The sequence below is a fragment of the Lolium perenne genome, chromosome 3, assembly GCF_019359855.2.
Source record: "Lolium perenne isolate Kyuss_39 chromosome 3, Kyuss_2.0, whole genome shotgun sequence".
Classification (NCBI taxonomy): Eukaryota; Viridiplantae; Streptophyta; class Magnoliopsida; order Poales; family Poaceae; genus Lolium; species Lolium perenne.
In genome coordinates, this window is record NC_067246.2 from 230,499,170 (window position 1) to 230,506,578 (window position 7,409).

General features: G+C 40.2%; 1 long non-coding RNA gene across 1 annotated transcript; it reads left to right on the plus strand.

Annotated features, from left to right (window-relative positions):
• The first annotated feature begins 1,163 nt into the window (after nucleotides 1-1,163).
• LOC139837627 (uncharacterized) lies at nucleotides 1,164-2,183 on the plus strand. Its single transcript, XR_011754202.1, has 2 exons — nucleotides 1,164-1,623; nucleotides 1,872-2,183. It is a non-coding gene; the product is annotated as an uncharacterized lncRNA (long non-coding RNA).
• The last annotated feature ends 5,226 nt before the right edge of the window (nucleotides 2,184-7,409 follow it).

Genomic DNA, 7,409 nt, shown 5'->3' on the forward strand with positions numbered 1-7,409 from the left:
CCATCATGTGTTGAAGTTTATAAGGGGATTTCCTAGCTCTTTTCATCAGATTGGTCTCTCGAAATAGTTGGTTAGCGCATGAAGCTTAACATGGTATCAGAGCTAGTGTGTCGAGTTTGAGTCCTAATTTTCACAATTTATCCTATGAATTTTTATTTCCCCCTCCCCGCTCTTGTGCACGTATTGGCCTCTTGAGACACACCTCTCTGTTTACACGTATTGACCTATCCTCCTATCAGGGAGGGGGTGTTGAAGTGTATTACTGGATTGCCTACCTCTTTTGATCAGATCGGTTTTTCGGAATAGTCGGTTAGTGCATAAAGCTTAAAAATACAACCTCTTTTTGTTGCAACAGTACATTATTTTCTGCAATAACTTTGGATATTACCATACATCTTATGTCTTTGTTTGAGTACTAGTTTTTTTTCTATTGAATTGGTGAAATAGTCCCTATTACCATACATTATTTTCTGCAAGTAGTTGTGTTTTATGCAATTCTTGCATGCTAGTGTATGAATGCACACGCGTATTTCTATGATGCGATGAACTGATGCAGGAGGACCAGCGTGTCCTAACTCTTGGATTTTATAATAATAGGGACCTCAAAGCTTAATGTGGTTGATTGGAATTTTTTCATTAATACTTTTTTTTATGCTTGGATATGACATTGGGAATTATCGCTAGTGGCGTAATTGTGCCTAGATATGATTGCACTGACTTATGTCGCTAACCCAAGTATAAATGTAGAAATATGTTAAACATTGCTTAAACCAACTGTATCTTACAAAATAGTCAGTTGCCCACAACGTTTGATGTTGAAATATATATATTATCCGAAGTGTTGGGTAATATATATATTTCAACATTTTACCTCTTTTATCTACCACTTTCTCTCTCATTTATTTGCATGAGTAGAAGTGCAATTTTTTTTATCTTGCATCATATTTAAGTGCGTGGATCGATACAAGTATACACACAAAGACATCAAGATCTACATTACAGAAGGAATATCAATAGATCCATTATAATATATATCTCTACTATTAAGAGCAAACTGGTGAATGCCTGGTGTCACATTTTCAGGATGGACAATATTACCCCCCACGCTCGGATAAGGATTGCCCGTTGGCCGTACCAATCACTTCCCTACAGAAACTGCGGGATTGGTGATGCGTCCGCAGAGCGCGGAGTCCGCAACGTCCGCGAACTCTCCACTTTCAATCCATAAAATGATCCAGGCAAGGGGGTTAGTTGTACCCGTCATCACTGGGTGCTTGGACCTTCTGGCTTGGACGAGCTCGCGAATGACCCTCTGGTATGTTTGTTCTCTTGATCAGCAGGTTCGATCGGCGCGGCCACAGCAGTGCATCCAGCAGGACGGTAGAGCTCCAGCATGATGCAATCAATACATCGCTGCCTCACCTGATTTTAGCCTGCGCATCTTCTCTCCTCGCCGCCTTTCACGTCAATCTCCTCAGGCTGAGGATCGTCCTCGCCGGATAGCTCCATCCCACACTCACCGGCTCCTCTGCCAACGGCTAAAGACCCTCCTTGACATAACCCCCTCCCAGGCTGGCCTTTGCCTCCGACTCGACGTCCCCGGCCAGCACCGCCTCCACCCAGGCAGGTTTTTTTATTGTGACTAAATAGAAGCGTATTTGCCACCGTGAGATTTTGTTTCATGTTATATATAGTCGGATACTAAACTCTTTTAGCAAATTGAATATGTGATTATTTTATTTCATGCAAAACAGATGTGGCTCCGTAGATCATTAGTTTGTGTATGTACAAAGACAGTACTACATACTGTTGTTGAGCTTAATTTAGTTCTTACTTCTGCCTGTAATTCTTATGTTACTACTCTCCTGCAGCAAAGAGTTGTTCCATCTGAAGAGAACTCCCAAGATGGCCGTGCATAGCAGCAAAGTAGGGACTCATGGAAGTTGGCGCAATCTATGATAATTCAGAGATGTATTCGCATCTCTACTCTAACTATCCAATGATTTCTCTGAGTTCGGTGAGCACACCTGCCAATATGTCGCCCCGGTCAAGCTTACTCCTCATGTTGTAATTATCCCTGACTTGTGTGTTATTAATTACTGATCGATTACACACCTTCCAATCTCTTCCCATGTAAGTACTACTAATATTCAAAAAGACACGAGACATTTGAGGGCTTACAAGCTAAATGTTTGGAATTTCACGTTAGGGTGATTGCAATGAGGAAGAAGGAGCAGTTGCCTGGGATTACTATGGCAAACACTTTGTTAATTTTACTATGGCTTGATTGATTCTTCGTTTTTTTGCGGTTAAAAAGAAAATGCATTAATTCGGAAACATTACAGAAAGGTCCCCAACAAATGCAAAAATACAGCATAGCCCTTCTGCAAGTTGACCACGTCGTCGGCTCGCCGTTGCTGTCGGTGGCGCGCCGTCGCCGCTGCCTCCCTTGACGCCTTGGAGCGGAGGCAGTCCCCAGGCGAGCGGGAAGTCGCCGAGCACCGGTCCCGGAGGACCTACACCGGAGAGCGCCCCCGTGGACGAACCGAATCGCCGCATCTTCTTCTTCGAGATCTCGATTTGCTGTCTCCTCCGTCTCATGGAGCCCAGCGCGGGGAAATCGCTCAGCACACCTCCAGGGAGATGCGAGCGCGATGAAGGCGGTGGAACGAGGACGAAGCTCTAGGGAACGACGCCATCGGGGAGGAAGACCACCACCTGCAAACTCCAAACTGGCCGCATCTCCACCCCAATGTCACCGGCCGGTAACCCTAGCACTCCTACACTATATACACGCCGCGAGACAGGGTTCCCCCAGCCTCCCGCCGCCGGAGTGGCCGGCGGAGGCTGAGAGAACCGACGAATCAGCGACGGCGAGGTGGAGAGCCCAGTCGATCTACGAGTGACCAGGCTCCGCCGCTGGGAGGAGGTAGATGAGGAAAAAAAGGAAGGATGAAGAAATTGGAGGGGAAACTAGAGTATTGACAATATTGTTCCACATAGATAGATTAATTTGGGCATTCTTCTCATTCACAAATCGCATGAGAAAAGTATATTAATTCCTCGATCTATCTTATTCATAGTTTTGGACTGTATTGTCAACTTTGAATAGTATGCAAAGCTTACCCGAATCAAATCTACAGTCATTCCTTTTATAATTTTTCTTGAACCAAGGTAAAATATTTGCTTTCATTAATAGAGAAGAAGTTTTTAGAGCATTTGCCTAGAAAAAAACCTAGGACTTTTGCATAATCTAAATCTACTTACTTGGATACACGCTTCAAATTTCTTTCTTCCCGAAGGTTTGGAGTTGGCGACAAATACCCAATGACTTTAGAAGTATGCCTTATTGTGGCTCAGCAACACCCTAGCTTGACGTTGCCGGAGGTGATAGTGGGGATAAAGATCGACATAAGAGGACGTGATTAACCTAGGCATCTGAGAACTGAGAGAAAACGCGGACTGCTACAAAGGAGTAATAAAAGGCGAGACACTAGGCCGGCGAAGAAGGATGTGGAGTCGCGATGGTCATGCTGTTGATCGGTTCTTCTCTTTTTTTCCCTTCATATTCCCTAATAAATATGTTTATCATAAATATAATTATGAATCGAAGCCTTTAGAAAAAGTGGAGGAATGGTCACTTATTTAAAATCTGCAAGTTCTTCATTTGGCACATAAATTATTACTGCTTTATTATAGCACCCAAATTTATGTTGCGTATACGTGCATGAACTACAAAATCGATAGTTGCTAGGATGTTGCAATATTAAGATAAATGAAATGTACTACATTACTCTCTTCTTCTAAAACAAACAAAGTACTCAGTGTAAAATTTTCCTTTTCAGCCAAACATTTCGTTTAATTCCTTGTCCCGATTTGATATGCAAAATAACACAAGTAACATAGGATCCAGAGTCTTTTCAATATAAATTAGAAGTAGTAGAATTTATATAGGATGCGCGTGAACAAAACATACGGGTGTTCTAATAATCCTTCCATGTCACATATAGAATCATAATACTAATTGCACTCTCACCAAAAAATAAAAATGAAATGCAGATAAACTATAATGTGTACCAATAAAGATTACAAGTAAACCAGATATGAAGAAATCTTATTCACAACACTAACAAATGTTGAAGTGATATCTTGACACAACGACAGAGATAGCAAACTAATCTTTGCAGTATTGTGTTTGTGTAGCCATGTAGGCAAGGGTGTGGAGTAAGAGAGCATGATGTTTTATGCAGGAAAATCCATATGCATGATTCAATGTGAGAGGTTAGATCATGTTGTCGTGATAGGAGGTAAGGGTCACAACTATTGCATCACATATACTGTTGCATGATCGGTTCATGTGTCTTCTATCATCAATATAAAGGAAAGCTTAACCAAACTCAGGATCTTTCCAAATTTAAGAAAACAACATTTTTGAGATGGAGCGGGTAGCTTTTAGAAGGCCGGGGAACGAGGGAACGAAGGCTATGAGGAAGCAAGAGGATGATGACATCATTTGTGGTGACAACATTGGCGGCACCTAATTATAAAATTAAAAAATCCCTTATATTTATGTTATTCCGTATCAACACATGATAATTTTGCTTGATGACTCAGTTAGTGGAATTTGGCTTTTGCATAATAAAATTTTCTAGGTTCATCCAGCCAATGACCCCACAAGCACGATGTTCACGAGTGGAATTTGGCTTTTACATAATAAATTTGCCTGTCTTTGCATTTTATACATATTATATTGAATTATGTGAAGTAAACCGGTGTGCTTAAATATTTTAAATATTCATAATATATGTTATTTTTCGTTGTACTTAAATATTTATGTGCATTGTTTATATGTGTGACATATGTGGCACCAGATATAAAGTAGGGAGCCGTGGTGAAGCACGGGCATTCCACTAGTTGTTTATAATGTATATAATTGGATTTATAGTTTTTGATATTCCCTTCTATATATTTGGTCAAATTTAGTACTACCTCTGTACATAAAAAAATATCACAAGTTTTTCTAAATTTGGATGAACCTAGATTTTTTTAATGTATAGCTACATCCGAAATTAGATAAATCTACGATATCTTTTTGTAGACGGAGGAAGTAAAATTTAACTTCCGCTAAGTTTATATGTTACGTATTTCAAGAAGGAGAGAGTACCGGAAAGGAAATTAACAAAGAGTGCATCATATGTACATTCATGTGCATGGTAAAAATAAAAATAAAAGGCATAGATGATTCGCAGATGGACTTGACAAAAATATAAAGCCATGGCCCGTGGAAGTGGTAGACTAGAAAATGCCCGTGCGTTGCTACGGCTCATCAATTTTTTCAACTTCTCATCCATGTAAAGATAATAGACATGAAAATCAAAGAGAGAACCATCTATTCCAAAGTCATCTCCCAAAGTGCAATGGCCAACGAATCACAGAAAACATAATACATCCATATTAAGTTTGCCATTAGAACTGGATGTACTGAGACCTTGACAAGTGCATGTGCTTTGATACGGAGAATGTGCATCTTTGATATTTTTTTACCGATGCAATAGACTCTCTACCAATCATATCCAAACACAACCTTCAATTTTCACTTTGTTAGGTGTGTCTTCTTCATCATACACCATGAAAGAAAACAAAGTGTATCCTTACGGTCCTTTCATCCTTGCTCTACACTAACTTTGACATGTGACCATCTTCTCCTCTATGATCTAGAAAAACTCAGACTAAGATTATCTAAAATTACATCACTGAAAATGTGTATCCTTTTCTACCAGTGGAAACAAGCTTGCCCTGGAAAAAAACCGGACATGTAAGCCTAGTAATATATTTGTGCATGAGTGGATAAAACAATTACCTCCTAAGTGTTATAACACAACAATGCACTTGTTTGGGCTGCCTTCCATCGGACGAAAAATCCCTTCAGTGCATACCAATTTCCTTGATGATCGGGGCATAGGATCCACCAGCAGCCTCGGCAATGTCATTGATAACTTGCTTACAGTCACTCGCTATCTGAACTTTGCAAATGGACATATCATCCACAAGTGCATGGTCCTCCCTAAACGCTAAGGCTTCAAGTGTTGGAGGGTCTGTAACTGCAGGGAAGACAATCGTTGATGACCCCATATAATGACCTTTATTTCTGACGATCACATCAACCGAGCATGTTCCATTATTCCGAAAATAATCACCTATACTAAAAATATAACTATAAGCATAAATTACTACAGAAACCGAGACATACAACTTTGGAGTGGGTATCAACATCAAGTTTGACTACCGCATTTTGTGTAACAATAGTTAGCTCTCTATAAATGTGGTAAGACATAATGAAATTATTAAAAAATTATGAAATACTTACAAAATAGATAATGAAGATAATTATTAAATCAATGTTCTTCAAAATTCTTCTCACAAAAATATTTCTTTCGAACAATTGCTTGGATACTACGACATTTGTAGTGAAAATCCGACAAAGGTTCAACCATTCAGATAATTCCTAGGAGTTATTTTAGTGCAGCCAAACAAAACCTGTAGTACATATGTAGCAGTAGGTTGGACCACCGATCTTTTCACTCAAGCTACAATAAGGCCGTGTGTCCACAATGTTAGTGTGTGAATTATGTAGGTTTACCATAACATAATTCCTGCATAAGTCTCCATGACTTAAAACGACGGTTCTGACTTCTAGTAATCTGAACTAATCACGGCAGAGGCCTAAATTTACAAACTTTACATTTGCACAAAGAAGAAGAATTCAAATAGCTTGTGACCATCTAATCACAGCAGAGGCCTGCATTTAGATGGTCTAGGATGCACTTTATAAACTTTTTGTGTGGCTAAGAACGGACCTAATGTAACCTGACCACGAGCATACAATATAAACTTGTTTCTAAGGGAAAAAAAGTCAAACTAAGTTCTAACACAAGTGCGCCAAAGCCAGTATACAGAGTCAATCTGTTTTACTTACCAACATCCTAAATGTACGAATGGAACAAATATTCAGTTGATTGAACACCAAAATAGAAGAATGTTGTTTTGATAAAAAATAAGTTATGCTCCCCGTTGTTGCTTAGCAGAAATACATGTATAGAGACCACAGAAAGAATAACAGCCATATACATGCTGAATTATGTACGGTTACTTTCAAGGACCTGAATTCTCCAGAGCACATGGCAACATTCAAGTCAACTTCGGAAATAGCATACTCCTACTTGTCTTCTGCATTGGGACGTCCGCGTTCAGAGCTTGCTAGCGTGGGACACTGAACATGGAGCTTGCTAGTGTGCAGGATAGCCAGCAGAGGCAGTGCACACCGTAATGCACGAGAGACGACGCCGTCTTGTCTCCATCCTCGTCGTCGTTGCCGATCGTAGGGGTGAGCGTCGGGAGCTATGCAATGG